Source organism: Boleophthalmus pectinirostris, unplaced genomic scaffold, assembly GCF_026225935.1.
Source record: "Boleophthalmus pectinirostris isolate CB_2022bp ecotype Guang Dong unplaced genomic scaffold, ASM2622593v1 HiC_scaffold_5, whole genome shotgun sequence".
Taxonomy (NCBI): domain Eukaryota; kingdom Metazoa; phylum Chordata; class Actinopteri; order Gobiiformes; family Gobiidae; genus Boleophthalmus; species Boleophthalmus pectinirostris.
Window position 1 is genome coordinate 18909672 of NW_026571404.1, and position 19823 is coordinate 18929494.

The 19823-nt window shown below is 38.3% G+C and overlaps 1 protein-coding gene across 1 annotated transcript in view; it reads right to left on the minus strand.

The window, feature by feature from the left end:
• Positions 1–19823, minus strand: part of pde10a (phosphodiesterase 10A) — a 46880-nt gene that overhangs the window by 20955 nt on the left and 6102 nt on the right.

The following is a 19823-nucleotide window of genomic DNA, read 5'->3' on the forward strand; positions in this document are numbered from 1 at the left end:
TACTATGTTTCATTCAAATATGCCTGCTGATTATAGTCTACTACTACAGCTACTATAGCTACTTTACAAATGAAACACATGCAGATACTTGTACAGATCATTTTTAAGATAGGAATGGTAAATACATCGTACAAAGTTATGCAATCACTAGTATATTCCAATGCATCCCTGTAGCTGTTCAATGCAAGAAGATGAGGATTAAAGTTGGCAACTTTAAATATCTTTTCTATGTTGCTGCTGTCTTCTGAACTTTGAATTTCCTTTGAGATTATAATACTAATGGTATTGACTTATACTAAGACTGACTTGCGCAGACACTTTATGCATGTCCTGTGCAAAGATAGTTTACATAAAACTAACTAACAAGTTAGTGTATATCCTGCTCTCTGTGTTACATTAATTTCATTCTATATATATATATATATATATATATATATATATATATATATATATATATATATATATATATCCATCCACTCTAGTCAGCCTGATCATATGTGGCTCTGCATGTGCTACAGACTTGTGATTGCGGCGAATGGGCCAATCGAGGGGAGGGTTGGTAGGAGAGGAGAGAGAGGGACGCTGCGGTCTGACGCTGTCCAGACACGAGACTCTCTCCTCAGCTCTGAGCGCCTCACGAGACTCCCGGGCCGCTCTGACGCACATCGGCAGAATATAGCTTCATAAATCAGACAAAGTGAAGGGGGGTAGAGGGTGCTTCAGGGGACAAAAAGACACGCACACACAAGGAAGCAAGAGCAGTGCAAGAGACCCTCACCACTCTGCCCTATTTGTAACACAAAGAGGCCTGTGTAATTAGTGATACCAAAAAAGAAAGAGAAAAACAAGGACGCAGTATGAATTTATGAATACGACTTCTGTGTGAGCCAGCTCAGAAAATTATTTAGCAATCATATGTGAGTACATAAAAAAGAAAATGTGACATTTCTGTGGGGCAAAGACAAACAGTGATAAGGATCTGGAGAGGACACATAGCTGCACAATATATTTAAATTTGTATTATATTATATTAAAGTATTACTAATAAAGTTATTCCAGACACAATGCGCAATTCCAAGCCCAGAAAAATACAGGGAAGTCAGTGCATGCAAAATTAAACAGCAAATCACATTATAGAGGCAATTCACTGCATCTACATTTGTAATAGCTTTTTAAAATTTCTGCTTGCATGGTGGATTGTTATTATCTATATGGTAAATAAATATAACAACATGCAAATGTTTAAATTGTAACTGCCTTTCCACTCCTGGCTGATTTGTCCCTTTTCACAGCCTGAGCCCCTTCTCTTCCTCTGCTCCAAACTGACAGACTCCTGGAGACTGAGTGTGACCGCAGTGACAGAGGGAGTTGGGAGGCCTGCGTCATTGTCCCACAACAGAACCGCCCAATCCGAGCCGCCAGATCTGTGCCACATGTGGAGGGAGGTCCAAACCCATGTCAAAAACAACCACATGTGCTGTGTTCAGAGTCATGACTGACAGATGGAGAAGCTGCTGTGTGGGGCCACTGTGTTGTATTTAGTGTTTTTACCCACAAACTTATAACAAGCATACATTAAAATTACATGTGTAATTATTTTGTATTTAGATCATCTTTTTCACTTAAAGGTGCTTGTTGCTGTGGTGTTACTATGGACATTTTGTGGTGCAGGAGCAAAAACCTGCAGAATCCACGGAAATGCAATTGCCTGAAATGTTCCACAGTATGGCATTACACAAAGCTTCCATGTATTCATTTAGAGGTGTTTTACTGCTAAGTATAGAGTAACTGATAAAAACATGCATTCTAACTGTGAGCAGGGTAACCTTTCCCCTGGTCTGACCTGTACTTTCATCTAGTTATCTCCGTGATGGATGGATAGATAGACATTTATACTCTGTAACCTGTCATTGAAAGAAGCAGGTTGCACACCCTCCAACAGAAAATTTGCATTATGCATCTTTAAAATCAGAAGTAGAAAGTAAATAATATTTACTAAAAGTCTAATCAATTTGGTCCATTGTTTCTTACTTTTCAGTCTCTGGTGTCACCAACCACGAGTCACGCACATTGAAGCCGAAGTGTATTGAATCTGCTTAACTTAATCACTGTCTCTGTCATTGTTGTTTTACAAGAAACCAAACTATTTCTTTGTAGCTGTCAGAATTGAGATTTAATTGTCACTGATTGTCATTTTGTCATGGTTTTACACAAAACATACACCAAATGTAGGTCTAATGACCAGCCCTAATAAGCCAAACGAGGTTGCTCATTTACATGGTCACACAGAGAGGAAGCTGTTAGCATTAGCTGTTAGCTGCGTGTTTGTAAGCTTTGGCTGAGATGTGGCTTTCTGAGTCAGACGTGGGCTTCCTGTGTAAAAAGCTGAAGCCTGGGTTTTCTGCACTCAGATTGTTGCATAACACTTATCTCCACTACAGCCACCACACCCTGGGAATAGGAAGGGGAAGCCAATGCACTCACAGTTGGACTTTCTGCAAAGTTTCAGTCGCTACAAGCTCCTGTGTAAACCAAATGTATCTCAAATTGGGCTGTAGTTAAAATTCTAAGACAAAAAAAGAGATGCGCTGTTGACGAAAGAGGGCATGGCAAAAACTCTCAAAACTACAATGATCTGACCATGTATCTAACCCAAATTGCCCTCACAAGACTAGAGCTGTATGGGAGTTCATGCAAATCAACATTTAAAAGGAAATGTACTAAGAGACGATGTATTTTTTTGTAAAAAAGGTACGTTACTCCCAAATCATCCACTAGCCCTCACCATACATTCACCTATGTGCTGTTTTCCCATATAACTCCATAAATTTGAAATGAAATAAGTGGGCAACTAAAGTTTTTGAGTGATTAATTGACCAAACAACTACAGGTAGAGAAATAAGTACTCAGACTACCACTTTCCTATTAATTTATCCAGGCTTGGTCGTAGCACAAAGAGTACTTGTTTGTGACCTTATGTAGCCGAGCTGGTTGGATTATATGCCCAAAGGTTTTAAATAAACTACAATATCCTAATAAAGTTTATGGGCAGTTTTATTCAGGAAATCAATTAGCCACGCCACTCTTTAATATGGAAAAGTAAATGCCCACAAGCAGCCAGAGTAATTAGGTTGAAAATAAATAAATAAATGTGCTTTTAATTGTTGCTATGTTTTGAATTAGTAACTGACAGGAAGTGAAAGAGTGCTACAGTTCTGACAGTGGTGGACTCAGACGTCATAGTGAAACCAGTGAAGAACAAAGAGGGGAAAACCGCAACAATTCTGACAACATTCACATGACAAGAGTAGAGAAAGAAAGATCACATTTGACTCGTTTTTATTATAATAGATTCATGGTCAACAATTAACAATTTTACTCTGTGTTATTATGGGATGTGTAACGTGCGTAGATTCCCGGTGCGCAACTTTGTAAACTAGGCTATAGGGCAAACAAATCTACCCATTGTGTTGGTTGATCATGTTTAGAACAATTTCTTTTATTTAAAATGAAAAACATTTAATCAGTTCTAGTTTAAACTCTGCTCTAAACAACAAGCTTACACTGACAGAAATTTTGAAAAGCCACAACAGACTTTATAAATTTCCACTACATAACGTCATTATTCTGCCTAAAATATTACATAGTATGACTTTAAAGGGCTCTACTTTACATTTATTCAATTACAGGTGGTTTTACAGCTTAAAAATACCCAGAAAAACAGGCATTCTGACTGTGAGCGGGGTCCCCTCTCCACCGATCTGACCTGTAACCGATAGAAAGTTTTAATGCTATACTGTGATACATTCCAGACAAAGCATTAACAAAATTGTAAATCCCCCCCCCCCCCCCCATCTTACCACTGCAAGATAACATCACTTAACTCAAATGTAGTGGCACGCTCCTGTAACAATTGTGGCGGCGCTGGAGAACAAGTGAAGCCAGCTCATATATGACAAATGAATATAGGATGAAAACAGGGAAAAGACCACTTCTGTTAAAGCTACAGTCTTTCTGGCGGCGAGTCAAGGGCAAATTGCCAAGGTAGTACTTTTCACTTCACTGACATGAGGCCGGAGCAGGACGGACAGGGGGAGGAGGGGGGGGGGGGACTGTGTGCGTCAGCAGCAGATCAGCCTGGGACTCCCTCTGCCAGGAGGTGGGACCCGACCCGCATGTGCTTCTTATCTTATCTTTGGCAAAAAAGGCAGAGCGCAATAGAGCCAGGGAGACATACTGTACGCCGTGCAATGCGGATCAAGTAAGGAGCCACAAATGCACAACTTTTCTGCTTAGCTTGTCATGTTGAAGCCACATGTGGTCAACAAGTTACAACTGTGAATCTATATGTCTGTGATTCATAACTTTTATTGTTCTGCTTTTTATAAAGGGACAGAGAAATATTAGACTACAACTTCACGCAGATAAATTCATACATAAATGCACAAAGCCCATGAGGAAATGGCATCTGTAACCTGTTACAACTGTGGATGCGTATTTCCACTGTCCATAATTTTTATTCTATTTTTTAATGCAATAGACACAGTTAAATAATAAAATGCACAAAGCCCATGAGACAGTGACATCTGTCAAAGTTGTCAGCATATAATCCCAAGCGCATTGACAGTTACAGATCGTTTCTAAATTGGAAGTTGTAATTTCCTGGTCTGTGGTGGCTGTAACTTCTCATGGTTAATTTGTCTCAAAATTAGTGAACACATAATGTAATCGTGACAAAGTGCCTAAACGTGCCTTGAAATTAAAATGGCTCTAGAGATTTGGACAGCAATTTTTCCACCATCTAACAGTCGCATGCACTCATTTGTGTACTATTTTGCGAATACTTCTTGCAGCTGTGCCAGGAGTCTACTTAGACTAAAACCAGTGCTCCAGACCAGCCCCTACGTGGCCCTCCACAAACACTATTGCACAATGATGCAGGCTCACACCTCTCACTCAGAGACACAGATTTCCATGGAAATGTCATTTGCATTATTTCCACCTACATGCTCCTGGTCATTAGAAGTAAGAGGTGAGGGCTATAAACTGCAGACGGAGGTGTAGATAAGGCATTGGATTGAACCTTCATTGTGTACTTAGCCTGAATGATTTTGGAAAATATCTAATTGCATTTTTTCTGAGACATTTTAAACATTTTAAATACACCCAACCGCATTAAATAAGACGTATTATGTTTTTGTCTGCTACATAGGTATACTCTATTCTATGGTACACTTGGTTCATTCATTTTATATTGTGGACATTTAAAAAACAACTTTGACCTAAAATAACTCAATAAAAGAAGCAAGTCCGCTGATTTCTGGGTGAAAATTGTGGAGCTGACTTCCACTTGCTCCTTTACCGTAAAAGTTATCATACCAAAGCACTGCATTAAACCGTGTCTACAGCTCTGCCTATAGCTACAGTCCATTTTAGCGAGTACTGGATTTTTAAAAATTTGTGCCAAAATGACTTTGCAGCACTGCAGAATTGAACAGGTCTCACTGTTCAAAAAAAAAAAAAAAAAAAAAATCTATCTGAAAAAGAAGTCATCACAGTGCAGTGGTTGTGTTTGGGGGATAGGGGAAAACAGGAAATTTCTGAGCAACGGCATCTTGCATGCAGGAGAATAAAGATTATTTAAATAAATCACTCCAAATACTTCAGAGTAACAAGGAACATAAATAACTGCAGTCTTTGTCATTTGTTACTTGCTACCATTCAAATTGAAAATTGAAGCTGCACTGATGTGTACGAAGCAGCTCCACTCATGACTGTGGGCAAACCAGCTTTCACACTCAAATTCACAACTAGAGAAAAAAGATCACAGAAGCAGCAGTGTAAAAAAAAATTGTGAAACATCTGATAAGTTTGGGATGACTGCTTTTGCGTCAGAGTGGTGTGTGTCCTGAAGAGACACATCAGTTATGATCTTCAACAAAAACTTAAAAAAACACTAAAACAAAATAGAAAAATAGGTGATAAATAGGGATTATTTAAGTTAATTTGATGTTAAAGCTGTTAAAATTGTAGAGTCAAAACTACCAAGATAAAAAAAATAAATAAAAAAAACAACAAGGTAAAATACAGCTAGAAAGGGCTTCAGTTCAGCAAAACAAACTATTTAATGGAAGGTATCAACTAAGATTTTGATATTTCCCATGTGCAGCCCAAAGATCAGGGGTGGGTAAGTAATTGTATTTTAATCATGATTACAATAAATTACAAAAAATGTTTAATTAAAAAAATCTATAACTTTTATGGGCAGTGGGCCCTCAAAAACTAAACTGCTTGTGTAATCTAAAACACAAATTAAAAAAAAAAACCTCACAACTAAAAGTAAATATGTCTGTCATTAAGTAAGACTGAATGTAAAAGATTTCAATTATGACCCAAAAATATTTTCAATAATGGGGCACCCCCACTATGGACTGAGACAGACTTTTTGCTGTGGGATTGTGACTTGTGCTGTGCAGTTCTGAAAGAGTTTAAATATATTATGCAGCCTAGCAAAAAAACTCATACATTTTCTTGTAGTTTTTCTTGATCAGATTAGCATCACTGGAGTGATGTGTAGGCACCGGTGGGGATCTTTACTTTTGAGCTGAAGCTGAACTCAGGCCAATGGAGCAGTAACGAGAAGCACAGGTCTGGATCTTTGTATGGACCCTGACACTACAGGACGAGCTGTAAGGAAATACACTATGTCCACAAGCACATATCCACAGGTTAGCCTACGACTGGAAGAGAAGTCCTCTATCTGACTACTTATAAAAGCTAGAAACTATTTGTTAATATATAAACACACTTAATTACTTTATTTATTACACACTAATTGCTAATTCACGTTTCACAAAATTTGCAATTAAATTCCTGGGTGACAAAGAGGCAATGCCTGGGTTGCACTTACGGGAAGCTTTGTAGCATTTACTTATTGATTTATTTCACAGACTGGACAGTCAATGTATTTGAAGACAACCTAAGGGTGAAATCTGTGGCTAAGTGGACTGATACACACTAAGCTGCAGAGACGTCACAAATAACAGTATTTATTTTTATAATGGCCTTTAAGATAATCTATCAAATACAATTAAAAAGTATGAATCAACAATTTCAAAAATTTTCAGTGTTCCCATAACCCAAATTTGATGACAACATTTAAACCAAGCAATAGGCTTATTCTTCTGGTTAAAATTACCACAAGAAATCTGTTTACAAAACCAAATTTGTGCTTTCACAGAAGTGTCTTTCCTATGAGAGAGATATGCCACTATGCAGGAAATGTCCAGTCCGAGGACTTCCTGTGTAACAATGCACCCTTCTTCATAAAGTTTAGCAATTTGTCAACAACCAATTGAGTTTGAAAATGCCTGGGAGATCACATTAGAGCTGACCCAGACTGACCCACCACACTGAGCAGGAGGCATCAACAAACAATGGCTGCACATACGTAAGAAGTGTCTGTGCGTTATGAGACCGTCATCCACTGAAGAACATGCTGTCTTTATGGAGCACAGTCTCACGGGAAACACTGGGATGTTTGCTACACACTTATGCTCAACAAACCACTTTGAGAAAACCACACACACAAGGGGTAACAGATAATTAAGACATGAAATGTACCGATTTGTGCAAATACAACTCAAATTACATTTATTTTTGTGTTCATATGGAAATGATAAAACATTTCATTTTATATCTATTACGCATTTTCTATTGAATTGGCAAAATATTTGTGATTGGCTTACCATCAGAAGGTCATGGTTTTAATGCTGGCTTAAAAGTTGTGCAGAAAAGTTCACTACTATTCAAATGTACGTAAACTTGGCCATCAGTATATTTTAAATAATAATTATACTCCGTACTGTTACTATTTCACCATGATATAATGAAGTAACAACAGGTTACGGCAGAAATTTTGTGAAAAAACAAAACAAAACAAAACAAAAAACATATTGCAACAGTGGTGGCTAGTTTTATTCAGCTGTTAAACAACTGCTCATGTTAACTGTGATGATATAAAATATGACCACTGGCACTGGACATTTTCTATAAGACTTTTTGAATCTGACACAAGTTTTTTTTATTAATAACATAACATGTGAATGAGTCCTGAAATCTGACATTCTTGCCCTTTTTTGGTCAGTTACCTCCGTACTGTACCTCAATAATACATTCCATTACTACAGTTTACTGCTATGTGTGTACTTTGGCATCAGTCACAGACCCAGGCCCAGTGTTAACATGTTATTACAGTGTGCCACAAAAGGTCAAACAAGGTGCCACTGAAACAACTGTAAATGCTGATGGATTGATCCAGCAGGCTGAAGAAAAGTTTGACTTTTAACAACAGTTACTATCGCACATGCACAGGACTCTGCTTTGAGTGTAGGGGCTCTTCCAAGTATAAAATTATAACACTTCTAAGCAGTGGAGCGTTGTAGCTAGAAACCAGACCACACACAAGACAGAGGATTTGTTATTCTAAATACAAATTTGGAATCCAAACAAATATCAAATTATTGAAATAAAGTACGCCAAACAAATTCAGTATTTTCCAGGTCACAAACAATTTCTATCAATAATTGTTTTAAAAGAAAGAGAATAAGTTGTAAAATTAACTTTTTATATTGTATAGTGAATTCTGGACAATATTACATTGCTTTTCTAATTTCATTTTTTTTTTTTTTGTTTCAGGTTACAATATGTTATGTTCTTAAATCACACAACAGCCTAGAAGTTGGCAAAATATTCAACAGTAAAACGTAGTAAAATTAACAATATAGTAAATTATGAATGACACCGATATTATTGTGTATTTTGAAAAAGAAAAAAAAACACCTCACAAACAGCAGCCTTCACCTCGTCACACACTCGCACTGCAGTCCTCGTGCTCCGCCACACACCGGCTGGTCCCATCTCAAGACACATCCTCCACAAGCTCACTGTATTTCTGCTCAAATGTGCGTGCAGACGCAGACATTTCCTAAATCACTTCCCTGTCTGATCCCACTTTAATGAAGTTCCCACCCATCCCGTTCAGCGACACTGTGTGTCATTCATAAAGTTGGATTGACAAGTAGCGCACGGGACTCGGCGGGACCGGTGGGAATGTCCCAAACCTGCGCACGACTGCATCAACAAGAACGAGTACTGTGTGGTCTTTTAAGGCGCGCACTTAATGCATGTTACTGAAATTACTTACTTGCACCAAGGAAACAGTCCGTTAACCTTCTGAAACAGCTTGTTGAAGACGGACCATCTTCCATGTCGGATTGCGAGCGCTAAAGGAGAAAGGTGCGTTGGAGAAAAGTGCGCCTCTGCAACTGCAACTTTGTGCGTCTGAAACCCAAACTCCTCCAGAGGTTCCAAATGTGTGATGACAGTCGTGTCCCGCACAACTGAGGCCGTGCACGGTCAAAACTGCCCACCCTCCCTCCTCCTCTGCCAGCGCTATGACCCAGCACCGCTGGCCGAGCTGTGGCTGCAGTCGGTCCGCCTCCTCGGCGTAGTGGCTCCGCTGTGGAAGAGCAGCAGCAGCAGACTGGGCCAGGCAGACGGAGACGCAAAGGCACACATAGCACGCGCAGTGAGAGAGGGGAGTAAACACACACATTTTGGCGTGGAGAGGAGGGCGGGACAGGAGCGTGCCAGAGTCAAGCAGCAGCAACAGATACACACCGAGAACACGCACGCCTTCAAAATAAAAGTAGCTAAATTTTTACACTGGTGCCTCAAGAATTTCATATAAGCACGTAACCCATGTTTTGGGGATTTTCATAAATGGCTGTACGCGTGTGTGCACATTTGAAATTTTTTTTTTTGAGATTTACGTTTTTAGATCCTCAAATGTGGCCCAATCATTGAACGTACATAACAGTTCGACATTTTAAGAAATGTGGTAATGTCCGGTGCTGTCGTGCCACTTGACGCATTGACAGACGCACTACACTGCTGCGTAAAGGGGGCGGGGTCAGAGCTCTCCAGAGACGCGCTGCTGTTTCCTGAGGCTCGACTTTAGTCAAACAGGCGACGGTGACAACCCCCAAATCTACAGCGATCTGCAGCAAAGCAAAGCTTAAATACATTGTTTGTATTACAGTTTTTATAATAATACACAGACACAATTGGGGCATCTTCTAAATGGACTTGCAGGGACTGCATGCGCGCATTTCCGATGTTGGAATCAATACTTTTGGCGTTAAAAAAAAGACGAGTGAATGACTGTATCAGCCCTGACAGGCGGGATATTCTTTTACCCCTTTTTATGAATGGCTCATTCAGCAAAAGACTTCCATTCAGAATGTATGCCCCCAGTACCATACTCTGAACCGTGTCAAACACTTCGGATGTAGTTTAACCAACCCCAAATAATTGGCATAGCTATTATTGCCTGATCTGGCTAACCTTTGCAATGACAAAGTACTGAACTCAAATTATTTTTTTCACGGAAGACATGGTACAGGTACAGATGTTAGCCACCACCAGTGGACACAACTCTCTCACTAATGCCTCTACAATAAAGTACTGAAACTTGAGAATGGGTGGATTTACATCTCCAATGCAACATTGTAACTTGCTATGTTGGGAAAGTCACTTCATTAGAACATCACTGCTTTGTTGTATTTCTTCACATGCTTTGAAAATATTGTTGAACATCTTTGAACATATTTTCTGCATGTCAGAGAAGCATCACAAGTTAGAAGTAACTTAGAGGCAAAATACTGTATAAAACCTGTATATTACAGAATCAAATTGCACGCTTTTGTGTCCTAAATGAATTGTTCTCCCTATCTCTTTGCCCATACAGATATGGTACCCTTATCAATGTGAGGTTAGACTCATTTTGCAACCTGATCCAGAGTAAATGGTGTCACACTCCCTCATGGCTGCAGCACACAAAAGCACTTGAGGTGCAAGGTACGTCAGCAAGTGCACTATCAATCAGCAGCATTCCTCCACACAGGCAGCTGGTCCATGCAGAGGTCAGTTATGACAAAATGCACGTAAAGTTTTAATGAGTGAGGAGCAAAAATGTGAAATGATGCTATAAAAAGAGAAGATTTTTAGATATATAATAAAAAAGCTGAACAGTTAATAGATGAGAATGGACGCTACAGGAGTCATTACCCCTGAAAACATCATGCGTGTGCAGAGTTCTTTTAGTTTTGATCACTCAAAAAGTTTGTAGTGGATTGTAGACAAAAATCATATGTCATGTTTAATTTTTGTAAAGCACCACTTTGGATAATTGGGTTGTCAAAGATAACAAAACTAATATCGAAACTAGATACTCATGTAAACATGCATCAATACTGAAAGAAAAAAAAATCTCCATCAGAATTGGTTTACGATCATATGACACTAATAAAGAAGCAATTATTCATCTGTACTGAAAATTATATTGTGTAAATGAGAAGATTGTCATTATCATTAGGGTATCTGTAACAAGTATCAAGTCTTTCCCTTAGTATCGAAATCTAATTCGAATTTTTTGTATTGTGACAACCCTATTAGATCATTTATGCAAAATAACTCCTTACAAATATTACTGAACTTTCCAAGTGTTTGTCAGGGGGGTAGTATGAATCAGGGCCTGTGACAGAAGATGACAGCTCAATCTGACCCTTAGGTGAACTTTTAGTCTCCAAAATAACATAAGTTCAGATGAATTGAATTACTTTTTCCACTTTCTCTCTCTAATGGGAATTATATTATTTTTCCAACTATAGTGTGTTGGAAGTATCTGGAAAAGTACACAAAGGCAATAAGATAATCCTCGCAAATTGTCAGATGTTTCCAGCGCTATTTTGAGAGTGCAAAGCAACATGCGTCATGTGTACACCTCTGAATAGTCAGAGGCTGCCTAAGATTGACTAATGAATTTGACATGAGAAAATTGTGGAAGTGAAAGAAGTAAAAGTACATGAGTAAGAATATTGATGATGTAAATGTGTAATGCCACAGTTTTTAATTGTTACTGCTGATTCTAAATTACACTTTCTTTGCACTACTATGACAACTGTTTCCAAACTTGTAATTAAAAGTGAATGCAATTACTTTTAGATTGCACAGTGAGCATGCTTGACCACTTTGAAAATGGCCATGCATGTAAATAATGTGCAATGCTTGTACGTACAGACCAAATGCTCCTGTTAAGTCTTAGCTAGTTAAGTCTGTGAAATGTCTACCACAGTCTATGTTGATCTGTATCGCTTTATACAGGCATTTTTGTGTTAACATTACCCTTCTGTCAAACCCAATATTCATCTTCCAATAGATCCCATATGTGCTCTGAGAAATTTATGGAAATCAGAAAATGTGATGATGAAAGAGGCTGAAACCTCATGCTTCTTAATAGGTCTGTGTGTTTTAATGTACAGCTTTACTATTACACACAGTACAGAAACCACCGTGCCTAACTGTTGGCACTGGTATAGCTTTTAACCAAACATCCTGACGTCTGCGGGCCTGTGCTTCTTAAACACAGCTCTTCTACGTCTGTGCACACATGCGTCTACAGCTCTCCTCCTCTTCCACTTAAAGACATTTGTGATCCAGGCTCTGTGCGTTAGGCTGTGAGCGTGCCGCAGATGTAAGCGAAACATTTACGCATCACATGAGAGTACACACACACACACAAGCGGTGGTACATTCAGAGAGGCACATGCAGCAGACACACACACACAGTCCCCTCCCCCACTGGATCCTCTGTTCTGACAATCCACAGGACAGCCAGGAGCATTGACGTCAGAGGCAGGCCCATGAAAATACAGGGTCCCTGGGGGGCTAGGGGAGTTATGCACATCTTCACAGCTTGGCTCATAACTAGTCCAACCACCATTGAGCGTGTTCCTGCCTCCGATTGCTCCCATTTGTTGAAATATGCAATCATAAAAATGCAGGGCTAAATTTACACAAAGCCTGACATACACAAATTTGCATGTGACTGCAATGCGGCTCATCTGAAACGTGACGTCAATGTACGTCATTGCACTGTGATCCATCAGGGCCGTCGTGTGATAGCGCCACGTTTGGGTTCATGCTAACACAACCAGAGCACATCCGCTACCTGCACGTTACGCTCGTTATAATGTTTTAGATAGGTGTGCTCACATTTACATGGAGGTGCCCACAGGAGAGGGCTGTTGCTCAGACTGTCCCACGAGAAAAGATGACAGCTTTGTTTGTTCTCAGTAAATGTTTTCGCTTTTCACAGTTAGGACATTATGGCCATTAGCAACATTGTAATCTGTTCTCAATTTCTATGATTACCACGAGTGTCCATCAAAAGTGTAAAAGGAAACTAAACAAGATTATGCTGACACTTCTAAATTGGTAACATATGATCATGTGCAGAAAAGACTATTGCATAAATCTTACATTTCCAAGAAAAAAAAATCATAATCTATTTAAAGGCATACACTTGATTAAGAAAAGGTGTAGCAACCAGTGTATAACATGTCTGCATACAACTATATTACTTTTATGTGAAGTTACGTCCACGTCAGCTACCAGATGTGTTGAGGTGGTGTCTGTGATGTCAGAGCACAGAGCTGTAAAAGGTGATGAAGTTTTTCTTAAAAATACTATACTAGTATTTAAATTTGACATATCATCGTTTAATTTTTATTTTTTTATCAAACACAGCACAAACATTTTACCCCCAAAAATATCAACAGTAACTCAACTATTGCATTAATAACTAGGCCTTTTGTCCTGATAATATGCAACTTTACATAATCATATAAGAGACTCATTCACACACCACATAAATAACAAACAGGTACACTCAATAGTCAATAAGAACCCTGAGATATTATAGACTGAATATAAGCACTAGCGTTGGTCCAGAGTGTCTGCGTGGTCAACAGGAAGCAGCAGATCTGGAGGGGCTTGCCTTTTATGGTCTTATTACAGACAGAGAGGAACCCAGGCAGAGGAAGATGCTCTCAGCGTCAGTCAGCCTATTGTCCATAATCAGGTTCTGCATGATACTGGACACTTACTATAAAGTGCATAAACTATACAGTTGTGCTTATTTGTCGGGCTGTGCAATTAATCCAATTTAATTCTGATCAATTATGACAAGGCTACAGCCAATGTTGTAGCAGAACATGGGAGAAATAAATAATAAATTGTTTTCTATTTTGTTAAATGGTATTGGAAGTCAGTCTTTTTTTTTTTTTTTTTTTAGTCTAGGCTGTCTATATTAAAAGCTGTACTAAAATTGCTTTTAATAAGAAAAAGATCAAGTCAAAAATTACATGGGAAATAATTAATTATGAATACAATATACTACACAGCATTGAGTAATACTTCCTCTAAAAGCAATAGGTCCATGTGTTTTCTAGAATTAGCACAGCTCCATCAGTAACAATAACAATCCCACTGTCAGATTGAACCTGACAATGTGATGACACATGACATATGCAAGCATCATTTCCCATGACTACTGGTAATTGACACATTCAACAGTTTATGTCAACAGCTTTCTTCATCTGTTCTATCCTTATGGCCAAAGCAAGTTTGTTCAAGCCACTTTTCAATGAATTTGGTCCACTTTATGTTGGATGACCTTCTAGGCAAAACCTCTCTTAAAATATCTAGGACTGGGATACAATCAGTGAAATGTGGTGAGCATAGTTTTATCAATAGGCGTTTATCTACTCTATTGAACCATACTGCACTTTTTGTACAGATTTGGTATCAAGTATAACAATAGCTAGATCTCATTAGTCCTCACAGACTAATTGCACTGTTTAGCTGCATCCAACTATTACCAATAACACATAAATTGATTGAGTCAGTTTTGCACAGCCTGGTTCTCCATTTTCCACCAAAACCTGTCTATTCCATCACTAACCAGGTCACAACAGGTCAAACTTTAAAGGATGCTGTCAAAAGCATGCACAGAGTGTGACTACATGAGCCGATAACACAAGAGGAAATGAAACAAAGACGCAAAACCAACCATAACAAAACAGCCATTATGTTTATCTTATTTTAATGCATTATGTTTCATATGATGTTGCATTTTGTGGTATGAAATGCAATATGGCATTTCATTGCAAAAATGTTAATAAAAATATACCATAAAACTGACTCTTAATAAACCACATCAAATTAAATGTGAACTGATGCAATATTGTATAGCAAACATTTCCATGCAAATGAATGTATCTACTGCAAAACTAAAAACTGTTTTACAGTAGACTCTTGAATGTGCAAAACAGGACAGGGGATTAAGAATACATTTGAGAAAGCCAAATCTGTTTAAGACTGTTTATACTACTGGAAAATTTGTCTTGAGCAAAATATCCAATGCCATAATAAATTTACAATATCTGCTTTATATGTATGAAAGGTGCAGAAACATTAACAGGGGACTGTTTTTTTCTTATATGTCTTATGCTGATAACTGTAATGTGCCCCTTTAACACCTCTTACTCTCCGTCTCTATTCTGTGATCCAGACCCCATGCTGTAATTACATTCACAAAAAGAAAAGAGGATTAGCACGGATAATATACCGAGGAATAAATGAAGGGCTTGTCGATAAGTTTTCTATCAATCGACCGTAGCTAAAAGCCTGCTCAGACAATCGTGGAGGTGTAGAGCCGTAAAGAGGCAAAAGCAGACGCCACATGAATAAAATAATACATAAAAAAGGATTTAAATGGGTGAAGAAAAAAAAAAGTGATGACAGAAGGGGGGAGAGGGGGAGAGGGAGGGGGGACATATGCGTCAGAGCTGCACCCAGTGAAGTCAGAGCAGAGGCAGAACGGAGCAGAGAAGCTGTTACTGCCAATAAAATATTATGGGCAGCGAAAGGAAATATGGCAATGCTTAAAACATATGGTCAGGTTTTTGCCTTTGGAGATTTGCGAGTATTTTCTTCTTTCTACAGTGATGACAGAGGCTTTTCCAAATGACTTGAGAATTCAGATAAGGAAGTGAAAGAAAAGTTAAAATCATATTATATGTGACACAATAAAAGTAGGTTGTCAAAAAATGATACCTAGATACTGAACGATTACAAATATCAATATTCATTTGAATAAATGTCAATACTGAAAAAACAAATCACATAAATAGGACAAACCTATTTTAAATATGACAATAATAGCAACAAATGTAAAATCAGCAATTATTATATACCTCATTAGAGGTATAGGAACACTACCAGTAAAAAGTTTTAGATCACCCAAATTTTTCCAGTTATTTATTGCAATTCAAGTCATGCAAGTCCAATGAAGAGCTTGAAATGGTACAAAGGTACAGTAGATACTGAGCAGCCAGAGGTAAAAAAATATATATATATAATAAATAAATAAATAAATAATATATAACAAAACACAAGTCCAAGCTCTGCCAAAACTACCTCAGGAAAAAGAACAAGATGGTAAGGTTGAAAACATGGAGTGGCCAGCACAGTCTCCAGACTTAAACCCCATCAAGCTGGTTTGGGATGAACTGGACAGAAGAGTGAAAGCCAAACAACATACGAGTGCCACACATTTATGGGAACTTCTGCAACAGACTTGGGAAGAACTTTCTGAAGAATATTTGATTTCTATTGTAAAAAGAAGGAACCACGAAGGTGTTCACCTGTTATATCTGTCAAAGGTGGATACTTTCATAAATAGGGCTGGGTATCATTAAGATATGATACATACCTCGATACATGCATCAAGATATGATACATATCTCGATACAATGCACTTTCGTTTCGATATGATATATTTCAAATTGATTGGATATGATTCAGAAAAAAATAAAGGCTAAATCATGGCTGTGATACTAAAAGTCTTTGTTAAACCATTTCTTCTGCAAAGTTCATTATGAAAAACGCCCATTTTAATTATCAAAACAATGAAAATGTCCAATTTGTTGCATGAATGAGTTTCCTTCCTCTAAACAAGCAACAAATCTGTAGCTCTGTAATAAAAAAATTTACTAAAATATACAAAAAAAATACTCTTGCCGATATATCGATACAGCAGCCCACAATATCAATACTGTATCAGCACATTAAAGGATATGATATATCAATATTTTGATATTTTTGCACAAACATATTCATAAATTTAAAGTTTAGAATACATTTTGGTCAACAGTAAACACTAAAAAACTGAAAAAACGTGTGGTGTTTTAAAATTTTTGACCAGTATTGTATATAATTATGACATTTTTTTTTTTTTTTTTCAACCAGACTTCTAATCTCAGGTAATATTAGTATGACCGACAGTAATTGTTAGTTGCACTATTTCTGACATGTTAGTGCCAGAGTCAGGACTAAACATGGAGAGTCTTCCTGAACATGTGAGACAGGTCTCTATTTTGACTATGTTTAAATCCAGGATCAAAACCGTTTTGTTCAGTTGTTTAGCTCTTTTAATGTTAATTTAATGGTGATTATTTATGTTTTGATTTGTGTGTATTGTGATGTCTTTAATGTCATTCATTTTGTGTAAAGTCTTTTGAATTACTTGTGTACAAATTACTATTACAACTTCTTTTAGCTCTACTGCTTCTTCTGCACTCACCAATCACCTCTTAACCAAGATCAACACATACTGCAAGTCCTACTTAAAGTACTACTACTATTACTGCTAATATTACTACAATTACCACTACTGCTATTGAGCTGGAGTAACCAATCCAATAAACAGCATGATGAAAAACCACCATATATAGTCTTACTGCTACTACATTCACTTTGCAATCAAGGTCATAATTTTAACACAACTATAGATTTTTGGGGCAAACTTTGATGCAACATATTCTAATGGTTACCAAATAATTACTAGTTTAAAAATTCCACCCTGTTGTCCCTGGTAACAACATGTTTATGCCCTGATACGGAAAGCATGCATCTTTTCACACACACTCAAATCCCAGCCATTTAGATTAACAGGCCGTGTTTCTGTTGGCAGCACTTCTGACCCACATTAGCACATCCGTATTTCGTGAGGATGATGATGATGAGCATGTGGTCAGGGGCCTTTTGGAAGGGGGGCGGGGCATGTGGCTTTGCTGACATCAAGGAAGACTTCACACAGCAGCATCAGAAGCTCCAGGTAGGGCAGGTCCAAGCTGTGCACACGAGCTTTAAATATTCAACAGCAGATGGAAATTACGCACGCAACAAAGATGGTGGAGAATATTTTATACATGGACTTATTTTACTTACACCTATTCAACGTATATATGATTTTGGCTGCATTAGATTAAAAACATATCCAAAATACAAAACTAAATGAACAAAAATTTCTTCATGTGTTGTTGAATGATGGAAACACTTTAAAACTTTAACAGCAAAAAAACTACAATTTACATCATTTTGCTCAGTTCTTCTCAGCATCAGCATCATAGCAAATTCTTTATTCATACAGGCGCACGTTTTATACCAGATGCCCTCCCTAGCACAACTGTCTTTGTTTATCCAAGACTGGGACTTGTCACATACAGTTTACAGTTGTGAGGAAATGTTTAAAATTTTATATCATCACATGTTTTGGATGATTATTTCATTTTCAAATAAAAATAGAAATAATAAGATTAGAGTTTGATTAAGGTAACGGTATGGATGGATCAGTTGTATTCTTTTAGTTATCAAACTCAAATCAAATTTTAAAAAGTGCTTTTCATGTAAACACGTAACACAAAGTGCTTTTCATTATAAAAATAATCCCTCACGTCCTTCCACCCTACCCCCACAACTGCCCGAGCCCACACAATAATACAACTCACAGACAGTCACATGCACTGTCTCACACACAAGCATGCAGACACACACACACATGCGCGAGCACTCACACGGTAAAATACATAAGGCTGAGTAAATAAGGGTGAGTACAGACAAACAAACTGAGGAAGAATCACCAGAGGAGCTGTCTGTGCTGGAAGCAAAGAGTCACCTGCAGCCACCAGGACACTGACACAGCACCCAGGGGAGAGATGAGACCCCAACTGTCCACCTAGAGCCCATAGGACAGGTGCCAGCCACTGCAGGCGACCACTGCTTCTGGCACACAAGGTTCCTACAGAGGAAACACTGGAGATCCTAAAGTGAAACATGGGGTTGAAAGCTGAGAATTGGAATATAAAATAGCATCAAGAACATAGTATAAAATAAATATACTAAATATATAAACAAACTAAATAATAAATGTTAATCAAAGCTAAGATGGGTCTTGAGCCTGCGCTTAGAAACATAAAGGTTCTCTGCAGCCCTGAGGTCCTCGAGCAGACTGTTCCACAGACAAGGGCCATAGTTCTGGAGAGACGCCTTACTGTGAGTGTGTCCTGACTTTGGGAATGACTATGGAGTTATATGGAAATTTCCTTGTTAATTGTAATTTTGTTTTTCCTCCATTCTCTTTCTGCTGCCCTGCAGTATATGATGCATAGTAACATAACACACTTTTTATTCAGTAGTGCATTAGGATATATTGCCACATTATACAGGATAATTGCATGTTTTCTAATGTATTTTCCTTTTGTGGAGACTACAGTGCAGTGCAGCATCTGTGACATGAGCACTGTAACGGGGGGATCCACAGGTGATGACGCAAACTGGAGACGTGTGCTGTGACCTCATCAGCGCTCCATCAGCCAACACCTCTCTCACTCTTTCTCTCTTCCTTTATGCTTTCCCTCTCTCCATGTCCCCTTCATTATTTCTCTCTCTTCTTCACTCCTTTTCTCTCTCTCGGTCCCCCATTTCTTTTTCTCTCCACCTCTCTCCCTCCCTCTCTCCTCCCCCGTCTCTCTCTCCCTCTGTCACTGTCTGCTTCCTTCTCTCGTTCTCTCACTGTC